Source organism: Chelonoidis abingdonii, chromosome 6 (genome assembly GCF_003597395.2).
Source record: "Chelonoidis abingdonii isolate Lonesome George chromosome 6, CheloAbing_2.0, whole genome shotgun sequence".
NCBI lineage: Eukaryota > Metazoa > Chordata > Testudines > Testudinidae > Chelonoidis > Chelonoidis abingdonii.
In genome coordinates this window covers 42,586,655-42,604,247 of record NC_133774.1, presented here as the reverse complement: position 1 = coordinate 42,604,247, position 17,593 = coordinate 42,586,655, and the positions used below count along the sequence as shown (strand labels likewise).

At 42.0% G+C, this 17,593-nt stretch overlaps 1 protein-coding gene across 5 annotated transcripts in view; it reads right to left on the bottom strand.

The window, feature by feature from the left end:
* The window catches only part of CWC27 (CWC27 spliceosome associated cyclophilin), a 214,987-nt gene that overhangs the window by 38,101 nt on the left and 159,293 nt on the right, over positions 1-17,593 (bottom strand). The window lies entirely within an intron of this gene.

Genomic DNA, 17,593 nt, shown 5'->3' with positions numbered 1-17,593 from the left:
TGAAGTCTTTAAACCATGATTTGAGGACTTCAATGGCTCAGACACAGGTTTGATAGAGGAGTGGGTGGGTGAGATTCTGTGGCCTGCATTGTGCAGGAGGTCAGACTAGATGATTATAATGGTCCTTTCTGACCTTAAAGTCTATGATTCTATGATTCCTTCACCACAGCAGCCTTGTGCATCTGCTTAGCATCTAACCTGGCTAGTCGGCTGGCTGCTGGGCAGAGATTTCAGCTTTCAGGGCAATCAGAAAAGTTCTGTTACAGTATTTAGAACCCACCAGAATGAGTGAACAAATCACACAAAATCTGTTAATGCAATTCAACTAAACAAAAAACCAAACAAAACAAAAAAAGAAAAGAAAAGAGAAATACAGGTATCCAGATGACATGCCTTATAACTAAAATGATCAAGACAGGAGCAAAGAGAGTAACAAATTGAACGGGTATAGTACTTCTGCATAACTCTTTACTAAGAAGCAGATCAACTGTGATATTTTTGCTCTCATTATTGATACTCTATAATTCAGCTAATTTATGCTGATATACACACACACACACGCGCGCGCTAATTTAAAATCCTGTTGTAGTATGAATAAAAATTCTAATTCTAGGTCACTGTTAGAGGTTTCTAACATTTTTTAGCTACAAACAGGTAAGTTTCTTTCCTTCCCAGACCTGTACAAATTTACTCATGATACAAAGACACCCTAGTTTTAGGTGAAGGTATATGAAAGAGTCCTTACTTTTTTTAACTCTCTAAAACAGTCCTAAAGGAGATTTTCTGCACAATATATGTAACAATATCAGAATACATGATGGTATGTTATGGAATACATGTTTTATTGACACTCATTTGGAATGACTCTATAACTCATCACATTTATGGATACTTTGATTCCTGCGCTGCAAGCTTATAGGGACAAAATCAGAAAGGCTAAACCACAAAAGGAGTTACATCTAGCAAGGGACATAAAACGCTTTAAGAACAAGTTCTTTAAAAACATTAGAAGCAAAAGACATGAAGGAAAGTGTAGGTCCTCTACTTAGTGGGAAAGGGAGAGCTAATCACTGATAAAATCAAGAAATCTGCATTGTTTATTGCCTGTTTTGCTTCAGTCTTCACTAAAAAGGTTAATGGAGAGCAGATAATCAACACAATAAATATTAACAAGGCGGAAGGAACACAAGCCAAAACAGAGAAAGAACAGCTTAAAGAATATTGTGATAAATTAGCTATATTCAAGTTGGCAGGGCATGATGAAATTCATTCTAGGGTACTTAAGGAACTAGCTAAAACAATCTTGGAATCATTAGCAATGATTTTTGAGAACTCCTGGATGATGCATCCAAGAGAACTGGAGAAGGGCAAACGTAATACCTGTCTTTAAAAAGGGGACAAAGAGGACCCGTGGAATTATAGACCAGTCAGCCTAACTGTGATACCTGGTAAGAGACTGAAACCAATTATTAAACCATCAATTTGTAAGCACTTAGAGGATAATAGGGTTATAAGGAATAGCCAGCATGGATTTGTCATGAACAAATCATGCCAAACCAACCTAATTTCCTGCTTCAACAGGTTTGCTGGCCTGGTCATGGAGGAAGGAGTAGACATGATAGATCTTGATTTTAGTAAAGCTTTCAACACAGCCCTACATGACATTCCTTTAAATAAACTAGGGAAATATGGTCTAGATGGAATTACTAGAAGGTGGGTGCACAATTGGTTGAAAGCCATAGACATTATCATAGAACATCTACAGACATAAATTCTGTGCTTGATGAACAAGTGTATAGCAGCAGGAATATTCTACCAACCATCTGACCAGGATGGTGATGACGACTGTGAAATTCTCAAGTGGATTAGACAGACTAGAAAAACCCCAATAATAAGGGGGATTTCAACTATCCCCATATTGACAGGGTATATGTCACCTCAGGATGAGACGCAGAGATAAAATTTCTAGATACCATTAATGACTGCTTCTTGGAGCACCTGAAACTCACAAAGGGAGAGGCAATTCCTGATTTAGCCCTAAGCAGTACACAGGATCTGGTCCAAGAACTGAATATAGCTGAACTGCCTGTAATAGCAACAAACATCCTTGTGAGGGGAAATTACCAAAGAAACCTATCACAATAGCACTGAACTTCAAAAAGGAGAAGTACGCTAAAATGAGGATAGTTAAATGAAAATTAAAGGGACCAGTCACAAAAGTGAAATGCCTGCAAGCTGCCAGGAAACTTTTTAAAAAACAACATAATAAAAGTTCAAACTACATGTATACCCCAAATTAAAACAGTAAGAGAACAAAACAAACAAACAAACAAACCACCATGGCTAAACAACAGAGTAAAAGAGGCAAATAGAGACAAAAATATATCTTTTAAAAATTGGAAATCAAATCCTACTGAGGAAAATAGGAAGGAACAAACTCTGGCAAGTCAAGTATAAAAGTTTAAATAAGCAGGCCAAAGAAGAATTTGAAAAGCAACTACCAAAAGACAAAAAAACTAACAGAAAAATTGAAGTATATCAGAAGCAGGAAGCCTGCCAAACACCCAGAGGGGACACTGGAAGATTGAGGTGCTAATGGAGCACTCAAGGAAGACAAGAAAACAGAGTAGGAATAAGTGGTCAGTTTGTGCAATGGAGAGGAGTAAATAGTGGGATCCCTCAAAGATCTGTGCTGGGACCAGTGCTGTTCAACAGGAAGGTGGCAAAATTTGCAGATGATACTCAAGATAGTAAAGCTGAAAGCTGACTTTGAAGTTATAAAGGAATGTCACAAAACTAGATCACTGGGCAACAAAATGGCAGATGAAATTCAAAGTCGATAAATGCAAACATGCACACTGGAAAACGTAATCCCAACTATATATAAAAATGACGGGATCTAAATTAGCTGTTACCACTCAAGAAGGAGATGTTGGCATTATTGTGGATAGTTCTGGAAAACAGTTGTTTAATGGGCAACAGCTGTCAAAAAAGCTAACAATGTTAGGAGCCATTAGCAAAGGGATAGAAAATAATGCCATTATATGAATCCACGGTATGCTGACACCTCGAATACTGAGGTGCAGTTCTAGTTGCCTCACATCAAAAAGGATATATTAGAATTCGAAAAGGTGCAAGGAAGGGCAACAAAAAATATTAGGTGTATGGAACAGTTTCCATTTGAGGAGAGATTAAAAACACCGGGACCGTTCATCTCATAAAAGAGACAACTAAAGGAGGGATATGATAGAGGTCTATAAAATCATGAATGATGTGGAGAACGTTAATAAGGAAGTGTTATTTACTCCTTCGCATAACACAAGTACCAGTGGTCACCTAATAAAATTAATAGGCAGCAGGTTTAAAACAAACAAAAGGAAGTACTTCATACACTACACAGTCAACCACTGCCATACGATGTTGTGAAGGGCAAAAATTCAACTGGGTTCAAAAAATAATTACATAAGTTCATAGAGGATACGTCCAACAATAGCTATTAGTCAAGATGATCGGGGCAAAACCCCACGCTCTGGGTATCCCTAAACCTTTGACTGCTAGAAGCTGGGACTAGATGATAGGGGATGGATCACTTGATAAATTGACCTGTTCTGTTCATTCCCTCTGAAGCATGTGGCACTGGCCACTGTCAGAAGACAGGATACTGGGCTCAACGGAACATGGGTCACCATGCCCATTCTTATGCTTTTATTCAGAGTGGCTCTCAGGGGTTCACTGTCAAACTGTGAGGATCTATCTAGTGAGGTCAATCTTGAGTCCAGTACTATTCAATATTTTCATAATGACTTGGATAATGGGGTGGAGAATACGCTTATAAAATCTGCACAAGGAACTAAGCTGAGAGGGGTTGCAAGCACTTTGGAGGACAGAATTAGAATTCAAAACAACCTTAATAAATTGTGAAATTGATCTGAAATCAGCAAGATAAAATTCAGTAAAGGTAAGTGCAGAGTATTTTACTTAGGAAGGAAAAATCAAATGTACAACTACAAAATGGGGAAAAACTGGCTAGGTGGTAGTTCTGCTGAAAAAGATCTGGGTGTTACAATGCATCACAAATTGAATATGAGTCAACAATGTGATAGAATTGTGAAGGCTAATATCTTTTTGGGGAGTATTAACAGAAGCATTGTATGTAAGACATGGGAGGTAACTCTCCTGCTCTTTTCAGCACAGGTGAAGCCTCAGCAATAGTAATGTGTCCAATTCTGGGCAGCACATCTTAGGAAAGAAGTGGACAAATTGGGGAGAGCATAGGAGAGTAACAAATATGATAAAGGGTTTAGAAAACCTGACTTATGAGGAAAGGTTAAAAACAGCCATATTTAACCTGAGAAAAAAAACACTGAGGGAGGGATCTGCTTACAGTCTTCAAATATGTAAAAGAGTGTTCTAAAGAGGATTGTAATCAATTGCTCCCCATGCCCACTGAAGGATGGACAAGCAATGGGCTTAATCTGTAACAAGGGAGATTTAAATTAGATGTTAGGAAAAACTTCATAAGGATAATTAAGGTCTGGAACAGGCTTCCATGAGAGGTTGTGGAATCCCCATCATGGGAGGTTTTTAAGAACAGGTTGGACAAACAGCTTTCAGGGATGGTCTAGGTTTATACTTGATCCTGCCTCAGAGCAAAAGGCTGGACTTGAGGACTTCTTCATGTACCTTCTAGCCCAACATTTCTATGATTCTATGTTTACCTTGCATAGTGATGACTAATTTTAGTTTTAAAATTTCCCAAATTCGTAATGGGAGTTTGTTTTCATTAAAATATGTCAACTTTTTGTATCAATGTGATAATTTAGTTTAAAATGTCATATGAATTAATAAATTAAAAGTTATTTGATCAAAGACACTTCCAATACAGCACAAAATATGCAAAAAAAGACCTATTAGATAGGGGATAGCTATTTAATAGGCCAAGTTAAACAAAACAAAATTAGGGCTATTTTGTTCCTTATCCCACAAATTCAGGCTCTTATATATGAATTTAAGACAAGTAAAGGCAATCCTAATTACGTCATATAACCTGTCTACAGTTCAATTTCCCCATCTGTAAAGATGAGACAAATTACATTTATAAACTTTTATAAAAAGCATTGAGAATCTAGGGGTGAAAAACATTATATAAATGCTTATATTATTATTATATTGTTTTATTTGACCATTTAAAGAGCTAATCTCTTACTATTACAGCTGTTTTTTTTAGTTACAGTGAAATGTCACATATGGCTGATTTGTTAGCTTTTAAAATTTAGGGAAAATGTTTTTCATTATTTTTATTTATACAGGCAAGTGGTTTTCCAGAGGTACACGAGAACATGGTCCCTACCATGAAGAGCTTACAATTTAAACAGTTCCAATGAAGGAACGTAGAGGATGTAATGAAATCAGAGTGATTTACTAATGAAGTTTAGCATGCATCATATTAACATGTCTCTATTTATTTTAAATATAGAACTAATTTAATTTATCCTTTTTTTCTTTTCAGGGAGGAGTCACATTCTTGAAATAAATGTGTAGGTTAGTAGGTAGGCGGGAGGCAAAAATAATGACAACATTTCAAGCCTGAGAAATTGGTAGGAAAGTAGAATTGCCAGTAGTAATAGGGAAGTAAAAAACTTGAAGGATTTGGATAAAAAGGCAATTGTATTATATATTCAATTAGACATATGTCATGTGAATTAATACATTAGGGCTGATTAAGGATATCATATAGAACATTGTTACGGGAAGTTAAATGACAAATGTCTCATTTTTATTTTCAAGGATTCCAGCTGTCAGAGATATTCCACATCTTTGTCTCAACCCTTTTTACTTTTTCATTTAGTACTTAAGACTAACATACAGGATGTTGAATGATGTTGCCTGAAGCATCACCGCTCCATCTGTTGTAACTACTGTTCTGTAGTTTGATGGTCTTATTGACAACTTTCCTGTTTTGTCCTGTCTCCCAGGCTGAGGAAGCTACAAATCACATTCTCAGTGTTGTGGCAACAAGCAAAAAACCCCTCAAAATTCTTTACCATAAACAGATTTCTTCTTGCCAAAAAGGAAAAACACTGAAGTAAAGTAATATTAGCTAGAATAGCCTAAGGCTACTCTTTATATATCCAGTTGAACAATTTGTTGTAGAATGTCAGTGTGACAAATATGCACCTTAATTATTCCAATTGTTTGGTTACAGCATTTCTATCATATTGATTAATAACAATTGATAATTTAATAGTATACAAAGCAAAATTAAGAACATTGAGCAGTATCTTCTCTTTTGATTTGTACAGCTAAACTTTTTTTTCCTTGGAAGATACTCAATAACATGTGAAATGTCTTAAAACGCTTACAAAATATCTTGCAGACATGAATAAGGCATTTTTTTTTCAAGACTGTCAATTTCAATAAAGAACACAAACATAAATTTAACCCCCCCTAAACTCTCCAGACTCCTGTAGCAGAAGATCAAACAGAATATAATTATAGGCAAAGTTGCTGCACTAGATTTCAGATAGGACATACATCACTGAACTGTAAATCTAAACCAAACCCTGACTGTCAAGCCTTTTGAATGAATGGCAGAAGACTTAAAAGTCTGACAGCTGTATAGAGAAAAATTTTACTGTGGAGTCAGAAATTGTTCTATTTACTCTTCCTATAATTTTCAAACACCCTCCCCCTCTCTTTTTATTGCCTCATTGCTCCACCTAATATGTTGAAGACCAAAAGCTAATATCTGAACAGTCCATGCCACATGAGCGTTACAAAGAAAGATCTGGAACTGGAAATCTAGCATATAGAAAGATCAGAAAAAATTAAAGTATAATAATACACAGAAACTAAAGGGAGGAAAAATGCAGCTGAATGGTATAAAATAAAATCTACCAGAAACTTCATGCACTATGAGATGGAATGAGCTGAAGAGAGTAATGAAGTATAGTATTACACCATTACATTATAATACTATGATCCTACCTCTTCCGTTTCCTTAGATCTTGTCTTCTATGGAAAAAAAAGAGGTGTTCTTAAACTAGCTAACCTGAGGTAGAATCCTAGTGAAGACAAGACAGATGCAGTTTTCACATGAGTTAGCAGGTCAACTTAAAGACTATAGGAGAGTCTAAGCCCTGGTCTACTCTACAGGGTTAGGTAGAATTTAACCACGTTAGATTGATTATATAATGAATGCGTCTACACAAGCAACCCCATTTTGTTGACCTAAAGGACTCTTAAAATCGACTTCTGTATTCCTCACCGGCGAGGGAAGTAGCGCTAAAATTGACCTTGCTGGGTTGAATTTGGGGTAGTATGGACGCAAATCAACGTTATTGGCCTCTGGGAGCTATCCCAGAGTGCTCCAACGTGACCACTCTGGACAGCACTTTCAACTCCAATGCACTAGCCAGGTACACAGGAAAAGACCAAGGAACTTTTGAATTTCATTTCCTGTTTGGTTAGCATGCAGAGCTCAGCAGCACAGGTCTCTATGCAGTCCCCCCCGCCCCCAAATTGCAAATGAGCTCCAACATGGAGTGAACGGGAGACACTGGATCTGATTGCTGTATGGGGAAAAGAATCTGTGCAGGCAGAACTCCAATCAAAAAGAAGAAATGCTAATATATATGCCAAAATTGCCACAGGGCATGATGGACAGAGGCTACAACAGGGACACCCAGCAGTGCTGCGTTAAAGTCAAGGAGCTCAGGCAAGCCTACCAAAAGACAAAGGAGGCAAATGGTCGCTCTGCATCAGAGCACCATACATGCCACTTCTATGATCAGCTGCATGGCATTCGGGGGGGGGGGGGGGGACCCTACCACTACCCCACCACTGTCTGCGGACACCTACAAGGGGGGAGTCTCACGCAACATGGAGAAGGACTTTGCGGATGAGAAAGAGGAGGAGGAGGAGAAGGAGAATGTGCAGCAGGCAAGCAGTGAATCCGTTCTCCCCAGCAGCCAGGACCCTTTCATCACCTTTTAGCCAATACTCTTCCAAGGCGGGATCCCCAACCCTGGAAGCGGAGAAGGCACCTCTGGTAAGTGCACATTTGTAACTACAGTACAGGGTTTAAAAGCAATGGTGTTTAAATGTTTGATTTGGCCTGAAGACTTGGGATGCATTCGCGGCCAGTACAGGTACTGGAAAAGTCTGTTAACGTGTCTGGAGATGGAGCCAGAATCCTCCAGGGACATCTCCATGAGGTACTCCTGGAGGTACTCTGAAAGCCTCTGCAGAAGGTTTCTGAGGAGGACTGCCTTATTTTGTTCTCCACTGTAGGACACTTTACCATGCCAAGCCAGTAGCAAGTAGTCTGGAATTATTGCAGCACAAAGCATGGCAGCAAATGGTCCTGGGTTTTGGTCACATTCAAACAACATTCGGTCTATATCTTTCTGTGTTAGCCTCGGGAGAGTAATATTATCCATGGTCACCTGGTTGAAATAGGAGAATTTTTGTAAGGGAACAATAAAAGAACCCCATTCATGCTGGGTTGTTTGCGCTTGGCTAAAAGGGATTATCCCTGAGAATAGCCACGAGGCGGGGAGAGGGGTGAAGGGATCATCCCAAATAGTCACGTGGAGAAGTGGGGAGAGGAGTGTGCTGCACATCCACCCAAAAACTGCAGCCCCTCCTTTTAAATGGCAAACCCAAATGGCATTGCTTGCTATGGGAAAGGAGGGTGCTGCAGTTTGAAAACATTCCCACATGTTATTAAGGTGTTAGAAGCCATACCCGCGTACCCTTTGGCTGACCATGGCTGCCTGGAAACTTAATTCCGTTGCCCAGCCATGTGTGACGTGTCACAATACCAGCAGGTGCTCAATATAAAAGGTAAAATCCAACCTTGTACCTAAAGCACACGTGCTGTCTGCTGTGAATTGCGTGATTCACTGTGAAAGAGTCTCCCTTTCGTTTTCAGAAATGTATCATCTTAAATTTTACTCTCCCCTTTTATCCCCCCTGCAGGTGCAAATTTTTATACACTCCCTCTATCATCTCTGTCTGAGGTTATTGCAGATTAGAAGGCAAAAACCCCACACTCGGGATGGCAAGTTTTCTGAGCTCGTGCAGTCCTCCTGCACTGATAGAGCACAGCTGAATGCATGGAGGCATTCAGTGTCAGAGTTTAGGAAAGCATTAAGTGAGCTTCATGAGAAGAGGCAGGATAAAATGCTGAGGCTAATGGGGAAGCAAATGGACATGCTCAGGCATCTGGTGAAGCTGTAGAAAAGCCAACAAGAGCACAGACCACTGCCGCATCCACTGTACAACTGCCTGCCCTCCTCCCCAAGTTCCATATCCTCCTCATCCAGATGCCCAAGAACCTGTGGGGGGGCGGGAAGAGGGGTCTGGGCACCCAGCCACTCCACCCCAGAGGATGGCCCAAGCAACAGAAGGCTGTCATTCCAACAGTTTTGATTTGTAGTGTGGCTACAATAAGAAATGTGGCCTTGTCCTTCCTTACCCCATCTAGGCTACCTTATCATAGCATTGTAGAACATCAGGTTGGAAGGGACCTCAGAAGATCATCTAGTCCAACCCCCTGCTCAAAGCAGGAACAAACCCCAGACACTGAGCTATCCCTTCCGCCCCGCCCCAGTTATCAGTTATCTCCCTTTTTTTAATTAATAAAGAAAGAATACATGGTTTCAAAACAATAGTGATTTTATTTCCTTTGCCAGCTATGATCGAAGGGGGGAGAGTGATTGGCTTACAGGGAATTAAAATCAACAAAGAGGGCGGGTTTGCATCAAGGAGAAACATACACAACTGTCACACTGTAGCTTGGCCAGTCAAGAAACTGGTTTTCAAAACCTCTCTGATGCGCAGCACGCCTGCCTGTCTCTTCTAATCACCTGGGGTCTGGCTGTTCAAAATTGGCAGCCAGGCAATTTGCTTCAACCTCCCACCCCACCATAAATGTCTCCCCCTTACTCTCACAGATATTATGGAGCATACAGCAAGCAGTAATAACAATGGGAATATTTTGTTGCGCTGAGGTCTGACTTAGTCAGCAAACAGCGCCAGTGAGCTTTTAAACGTCCGAAGGCACATTCTAACATCATTCTGCACTTGCTCAGCCTAGAGTTGAACTACTCCTTACTACTGTCCAGACTACCCATGCATGGCTTCATGAGCCATGGGAACAAAGAGTAGACTGGGTCTCTAAGGATAACTGTTGGCATTTCAACATCCCCAACAGTAATTTTCTGGTCTGGGAAATAAGTCTTTTCTTGCAGCTGCTCAAACAGCCCAGAGTTCCTAAAAATGCAAGTGTCATGCACCTTTCCTGCCATCCCACGTTGATGTCAGTGAAACATCCCTTGTGATCCACCAGTGCTTGCAGCACCATTGAGAAGTACCCTGTGCGATTTATGCACTGGTTGGCAAGGTGGTCTGGTGCCATGATAGGGATATGTGTTCCATCTATCACCCCACCACCATGCGTCATCCGTAGGTGTCTAAATGTAGTGTAGACATAACCGTAGAAATTTCTGAAAATCCCAACCATTGTGATTGCTTCAAAACCACAAGTATAATTTCTTTCTTGAACATAGGCAAAATATTATTTTTTGTGAAGTAACACATTTTTGTAAGCAATATTTTTTTGTCTATACTAAAGAAACAAAACCCACTGGGGAAATTAACAGACCAAAGAAATGATTTCAGAGCAGATAGACCTTGGAAGAGAGAATGCATATATGCAAACACAGGCTTGTGGGCAACTAGTATATGTATAATTCTCCAAAAACCTTTTAAAATTGTGCAGAAAAGAAGAGACGCCAAAACATCATATTATGGACTTGATCTTTTTACTAGGCTCTGCTAACTTGTGACTGACTCGTTGACCCAGCAGAGGGATCGGATCATCCCTGCATTGAAACACTGTAGTTTGGCTTCTGACTCCTCATACTTTGAGCAAAGGATTCCTTCACATAAAACAGTGCTGGAAAACGGCATTGCAGATGTGCATGGCATTGGAATAGCAATGATATTTTTCCATTCTTATCTTCAAAGAACTCTAAAGCATGGGCCCAGGATATCTAAAAGGCTGCCTAAAGGTCCACGATGAAGATTGTGATTGACAGCTCCACTCCACTGGCTCAATGGAATTTTCAACAATAAAGGTAAAACTTGTCTGTACGGGAGTCAGAACTTCATGGAATGGGATAAGACTGTGGATTGAACTCTCCCAAGAACTAAGGACTATCACAAACCTCACCACTTTCCACTCCAAGTGCAAGGTGCATTTCTTTGAGTAGGCCTCTCTCATATAAACACATAACAACAGTTTATTTATAAAAATCAAAACAATCCCCTCTCCTACCACAACAAGGTGCTCCTTTACACGTGCTTCTCTGGGGAGAGGATGAGAGAACAAACAAGACATAACAGATGTGTAGTCATGTTGCTTAATGCACTACTGGAAGGTGCTCAGGTACTATCGTGATGAGCTCAGTATAAGAGCTTACACAGAACAGAATTTTTAAAATACTGTAGGATGCCAACAAGGCTAATGTAGATAAATAAAATAACTAGGTGAGATTCTTATATTTCATTTATCTAAATTAGCCTTGTTGGCATCCTACAGTATTTTAAAAAGTCTATTCTGTGTAAGCTGTTATACTGAGCTCATCACAATAGTACCTGGGCCCCTTCCAGTAGTGCATTAAGCAACGTGACTACACGTGTTACATTTTGTTTGTTCTCTCAATTTCTTGCCAGGGGCAGAAGTGTGTGCAGAGTGTCTTCTTGTAGTGGGAGGGGGAGTTATTTTGTTTTGTGTTTTTTATAAATATACTGCTGCTGTGTTTACATGAGAAAGATGCCTGGTCAAAGAAATGCACAACACCATTTTCCAACACTGTTTTATCTGAAGGAATCCTTAGTTCAGAGGATGAGGAGTCAGAAGCCAAACTACAGTGTTTCAATACAGAGATGATCAGACCCCTCTGCTAGATGAACAATGCATCACAAGTTAGCAGAGCCTAATGAAAAGATCAAGTCCATAATATGATGCTTTGGCTCCTCTTTTTTTCTGCCCAATTTCAAATATCTAATTAAGGAATGATGAGAAAACACCACATCTCATTTTTAGATTTACACTATTAAAAGTATGTTGTCTCTTACCCACCAACCTGATGCTAAACGGGGGTGTATGCCATGGGGTCCTTTATTCCTCTGTGATGGTGACTTCAGAGTTTGAATTAGTTTGTTTTCTTTTAAACAGATTCTGCTCTCCTAAGATATTTCTTCAAGGCATAACAGATGCTGGCCTCACAGTGTAATCTGTCCTAAAACCCAATGTCTAGGACAAAGTTTCCATTTATAGTCTGGAAATGAGATGATGTTTTAGAATTCCCTAAATAATATAAGAAATTATCAAATGGGGTTTATTTCCCTCACATTTACAGCAACAATATAAGTAGTTCAGCTGAAGTCAATGCTGTTGCGTATATTTTTTTTATATCTATATCTATATCTATATCTATAAAAAAAAAATTCCCCTCTCCCCCCTATGGGTGGTATGTGTCTTCCTCAACCTCGGGTCCTCTACCAGAGGCCCGGGAGTTTGAGGGTTCTGCGCAGTATCTTAGCTGTTCCTAGCACTGCACTCTTCTGGACAGAGAGCTCTGATGTTGTTCCTGGGATCTGTTGGAGCCACTCACCCAGCTTAGGAGTCACAGCCCCGATTAGCCCAACTTATCGTCAGATTGTCCTGGTTCCTAACATCTGGCACGGACGCTTGTTAGCCCAACTTATCGTCAGATTGTCCTGGTTCCTAACATCTGGCACGGACGCTTGTGCTGTCACTTGGCACTGCTATATCTATCACCACCGCTGTCTTCTGGTCCTTGTCTATTACCACGATGTCTGGTTGATTGGCCAGTACCTGCCTGTCCGTCTGGATCTGGAAGTCCCACAGAATCTTAGCCCTGCTATTCTCCACAACCTTCTGTGGAATCTCCCATCTGGTCTTGGGAGGGTCTAGCCCATACGCTGTGCAGATGTTCCTGTACACAATGCCAGCCACTTGGTTGTGCCGTTCAGTGTATGCTGTTCCTGCCTGCATCTTACATCCTGCCACTATGTGTTGGACTGTCTCTGAGGCCTCTCTGCACAGTCTGCACCTTGGGTCCTCTCTAGTGTGGTAGACCCCTGCTTCAATGGATCTGGTGCTCAGTGCCTGTTCCTGTGCTGCTATGATCAGTGCCTCAGTGCTGTCTTTTAGTCCAGCCCTTTCCAGCCACTGGTAGGATTTCCCAATGTCAGCCACCTCAGCTATCTGTCGATGGTACATCCCATGCAGGGTCTTGTCTTGCCATGGCACTTCTTCTGCTTGGTCTTCCTCCCATGTCTGCTGCTGCCTCAGGCATTCTCTCAGCAGCTCATCTTTGGGGGCCATCTTACTGATGTACTCCTGGATGTTCCGGGTTTCATCCAGGACAGTGGCTTTGACGCTCACCAAGCCCCGCCCGCCTTCTTTCCGGCTGGTATACAGTCTCTGGGTGTTGGACTTGGGGTGGAAACCTCCGTGCATTGTGAGGAGCTTCCGGGTCTTCACATCGGCAGCCTCCATGTCCTCCTTTGGCCAGCTCACTATACCGGCAGGGTATCTGATGACCGGCAGGGCGTATCTGTTGATGGCGTGGATCTTGTTCTTCCCACTGAGCTGGCTCTTCAGGACCTGTCTTATCCTTTGGTGATACTTGGATGTTGCTGTCTTCCTTGCCTCCTCATCGTGGTTTCCATGTGACTGTGGGACGCCAAGGTACTTGTAGCTGGTCTGTATGTCTGCTATGTGGCCCGCTGGTAGTTCCACCCCATCAGTCTTGACTACCTTCCCTCTCTTCACTACCATCCGGCCACACTTCTCCAGTCCGAATGACATCCCCGATATCCTCACTGTAGATCCGCGTCAGGTGGATTAGCGAGTCGATGTCTCGTTCATTCTTAGCATACAGCTTGATGTCATCCATGTAGAGGAGGTGGCTGATGGTAGTTCCACTCCTGAACCTGTACCCGTATCCAGTCCTTGTGATTATCTGGCTGAGGGGGTTTAAGCCTATGCAGAACAGCAGCGGGGACAGTGCATCACCTTGGTATATGCCGCACTTGATGGCCACTTGTGCAAGCTGCCTTGAGTTGACTTCCAGTGTTGTCTTCCATAGTCCCATTGAGTTCTTGAGGAAGGTCCTTAGTGTCCTGTTGACTTTGTATAGCGCCAGACATTCACAGATCCACGTGTGCGGCATTGAGTCGTAGGCTTTCCTGTAGTCAATCCAGGCTGTGCTCAGATTGGTCTGTCTAGACCTTGAGTCTTGGGCGACTGCTCTATCTATGAGCAACTGGTGTTTTGAGCCTCTGGTGTTGTTCCCAATGCCCTTCTGAGCTGTGCTCATGTACTGGCCCATATGGTCCTGTAGCTTGGCGGCAGCTATGATGCCTGATAGGACTTTCCATGTTGTGGGGAGGCAGGTTATTGGCCGGTAGTTGGACGGTTCTGTTCCCTTGCAGGGGTCTTTCATGATCAGCACTGTCCTTCCTTGTGTTAGCCAGTTTGGGTGGGAGCCTGCTGCTAGCAGCTGGTTCATCTGTGCTGCTAGGCGTTCATGCACTGCTGTTAGTTTCTTTAGCCAGTAGGTGTGGATCATGTCTGGTCCAGGTGCTGTCCAGCTCTTCATGTTCTTGACCCGCTGCTGGATGTCTTCTACTGTGATGGTGACTGGTTTCTGTTCTGGGAGATTGCTGTGCTCTGTTCTCAGGTCCTGCAGCCACTTTGCACTGGTGTTATGAGTCTTCTCTTTCTCCCATATGTTCTTCCAGTACTGTTCAGTTTCTGCTGCTGGTGGCTCTGCTGTTATTGTGTTGTTGCACTGCAGTTGGGAGTACACCTTGGATGGTTCTTTGGAGAACAGGGCATTTACTTTTTTGGCCTCTGCTTCTCTAGTGTATCTCCTTAGCCTGGTAGCCAGTGCTGTGAGCCTTTGTTTAGCAGTCTCTCTAGGGCTTCAGATGGAGTCAGGCCCTTGTATTTTTTCAGTAGCCGAGTCTTATCCTTAATCTCTACACCCTTCTGTAGTTCCACCAGCTGACTAACTTCTCTCCGAGTCGCCTTGATCTTATCCTCCAACCTCATTTTCCAGGGTGGGTACATACTGTTGTTCTTCTTGATCGTGTAGCCAAGCATCTCCAGGATTACAGAGGCTGTAGCGTATACCAGTTCAGTTCATTGGTTTGAGTTATGGTGGTAGTAGGGATTGTCATGAGGGCTCTATTGGCATCTTCTAACATACTATCTGATGGTACTTCTCCACTGAGCCTTGGTAATCGGTCTCGAGGATTGACTGTAGCTAGTTTCTCCATGATCTTATGCCTCATATCAGCTGCTGTGCTCTGCAATGGAGGGGGTGGCAGTGAAGTTTCAGCTTCAGGTGTGGGCTGCACATCCACTTGTTCTTCCAGGTCTTCTTGAGTCTGGGATGTAATGTGGAGTTGGTCTATCTCAAGCTGTGAGAGCAGCTTCCTCTTTACTATGTTGAAGCGTTGGGTAACTAGCTGTTTCTCAGTAAGTGTGGATGTAGGTCTTTTGTCCATCCACAGTCCCCTCATACGTTTCATATATCCCCTCTCTCATTAGGTCTACTGTTGTAGTAGCATTCCATCAATTCCAGGTTCTCTTGTCTCGTCCATGAATGGTTTGTTTCAGTAGCCCACTTATCGTCAGATTGTCCTGGTTCCTCAACATCTGGCGCGGATGTTAATCCGGGCGACGTCCAAGGCGGCATGACTCTCCTAGTTCGTGTCACTCTCATCTTTGAGGTAGGCAGGTGAAGTGTTAGGGGGTCTTTTTGCCCAAGGACTCCTACAGGAAAGTTGGGTACCAACCGGGATTTGAACCCCAGTCTCTCGTATCAAAGGGCGGTCTCCCATATCAAAGGGCGGCGCTCTTAACCACTACGCTATCCAGTCGCTATTTTATATATATATATAAAATCAGTGTGAGGACCTTATCCAAAGCATACCGAACTCAGCAGGAGTCTTTTTATTGAGCTCAGTGGGCTTTGGATCAGACCCTTAATTTCCAACGTATCTGATTAATTTAATAGGGAAATAAACTTGGACACCAAAATTCACATTATAGGTTTGCATTCACAATGCTACAATTAAGATCTTGTTACAATTTCCATCAGAGTCAACTTTACAAGAGGCAAAAGTGAATAAACTATTTATTTTGAAGGTTAAAATGCTTAATTCTTTGGTGCTGTAACACAGATTTTTAAAACAATTTTGCTGATGATTAGGGCTTAATGCTCAAAAAGAGTTAGGCATCTATGTCCCTGTTTAGGGACCACTGTGGTGCACAAAACATCTGTTGAAACCATGTAAGTGCCCTCACTTTGTGCCAAAGTTTTTATAGAAAAAGTTCCCTGGACACTGAGGTTTCTGCCCCTGAGCATGCGCACACCTGCCTTCCTCTGAGATGTCTGAAAGCTCACCTCAGCCCCAGAGTGATTCACAAACCAGGATAGATAGGTGTTTGGCTACTTAACTCACCATAGCCCCTTCTGGTAGGCATGCTCAAAGACTGCCGATCGGATTGGGGGGAAGGGGGGGGGAAGGGAAACAAAACAGTTGGGTTAGGGTTAGGGTTAGGGTATTCACCTGGGAGGTGGGGAGACTGGATATCCCTTCTCTCTGGCCTAAATTAAAGAAGTCATGTGTGTTGAGAGAAAGCACAACTGAGAATAACTTCGTAGCCTGGTGGCTAGAACACTTAGCCATGATGTGGGAGTGCCAGGATCCAATAACCCTGCTGCAATGATTCTTTCATTATTTATCCACAGTTTCAACAGGAGATACTGAAGCCTGGGCGCTAACTTAGGCTTTGTGAATTGCAGCGATATCTCCAGGTCTAGCTCCTAGCATGGATTTGTCAAACGTATTTATTTTAATAAAAACTACTACTACTAAACTAATTTCATTAAAAACTAATGAGATCTCATAAAAGTGCACTGAAGTCTGAATCTTTTGATTCCTTCTTTATAGAACATAAGAATGGCCATACTGGGTCAGACCAAAGATCCATCTAGCCTAGTATCCTCTCTTTTGACAGTGCCCAATGCCAGGTGCTTCAGAGGAAATGAACAGAACAGGTAATCATCAAGTGATCCATCCCGTCACCCATTCCCAGCTTCTGGCAAACAGAGGCTAGGGACACCATCCCTGCCAATCCTGGCTGACAGCCATTGATGGACCTATCCTCCATGAATTTATCTAGCTCTTCTTTGAACCCTGTTATAGTACTGGCCTTCACAACATCCTCTGGCAAGGAGTTCCAGAGGTTGACTGTGTGTTGCGTGAAAAAATACTTCCTTTTGTTTTTTCATAGAGTCTCGTAGACTCATAGACTCATAGGTCAGAATATGATCATCTAGTCTGACCTCCTGCACAAGGCAGGCCACAAAACCCTACCCATACACATTTATAACAACCCCTAACCCATGACTGAGTTATTGAAATCCTCAAAATCGTGATTTGAAGACCTCAAGCTGCAGAGAATCCACCAGCAAGC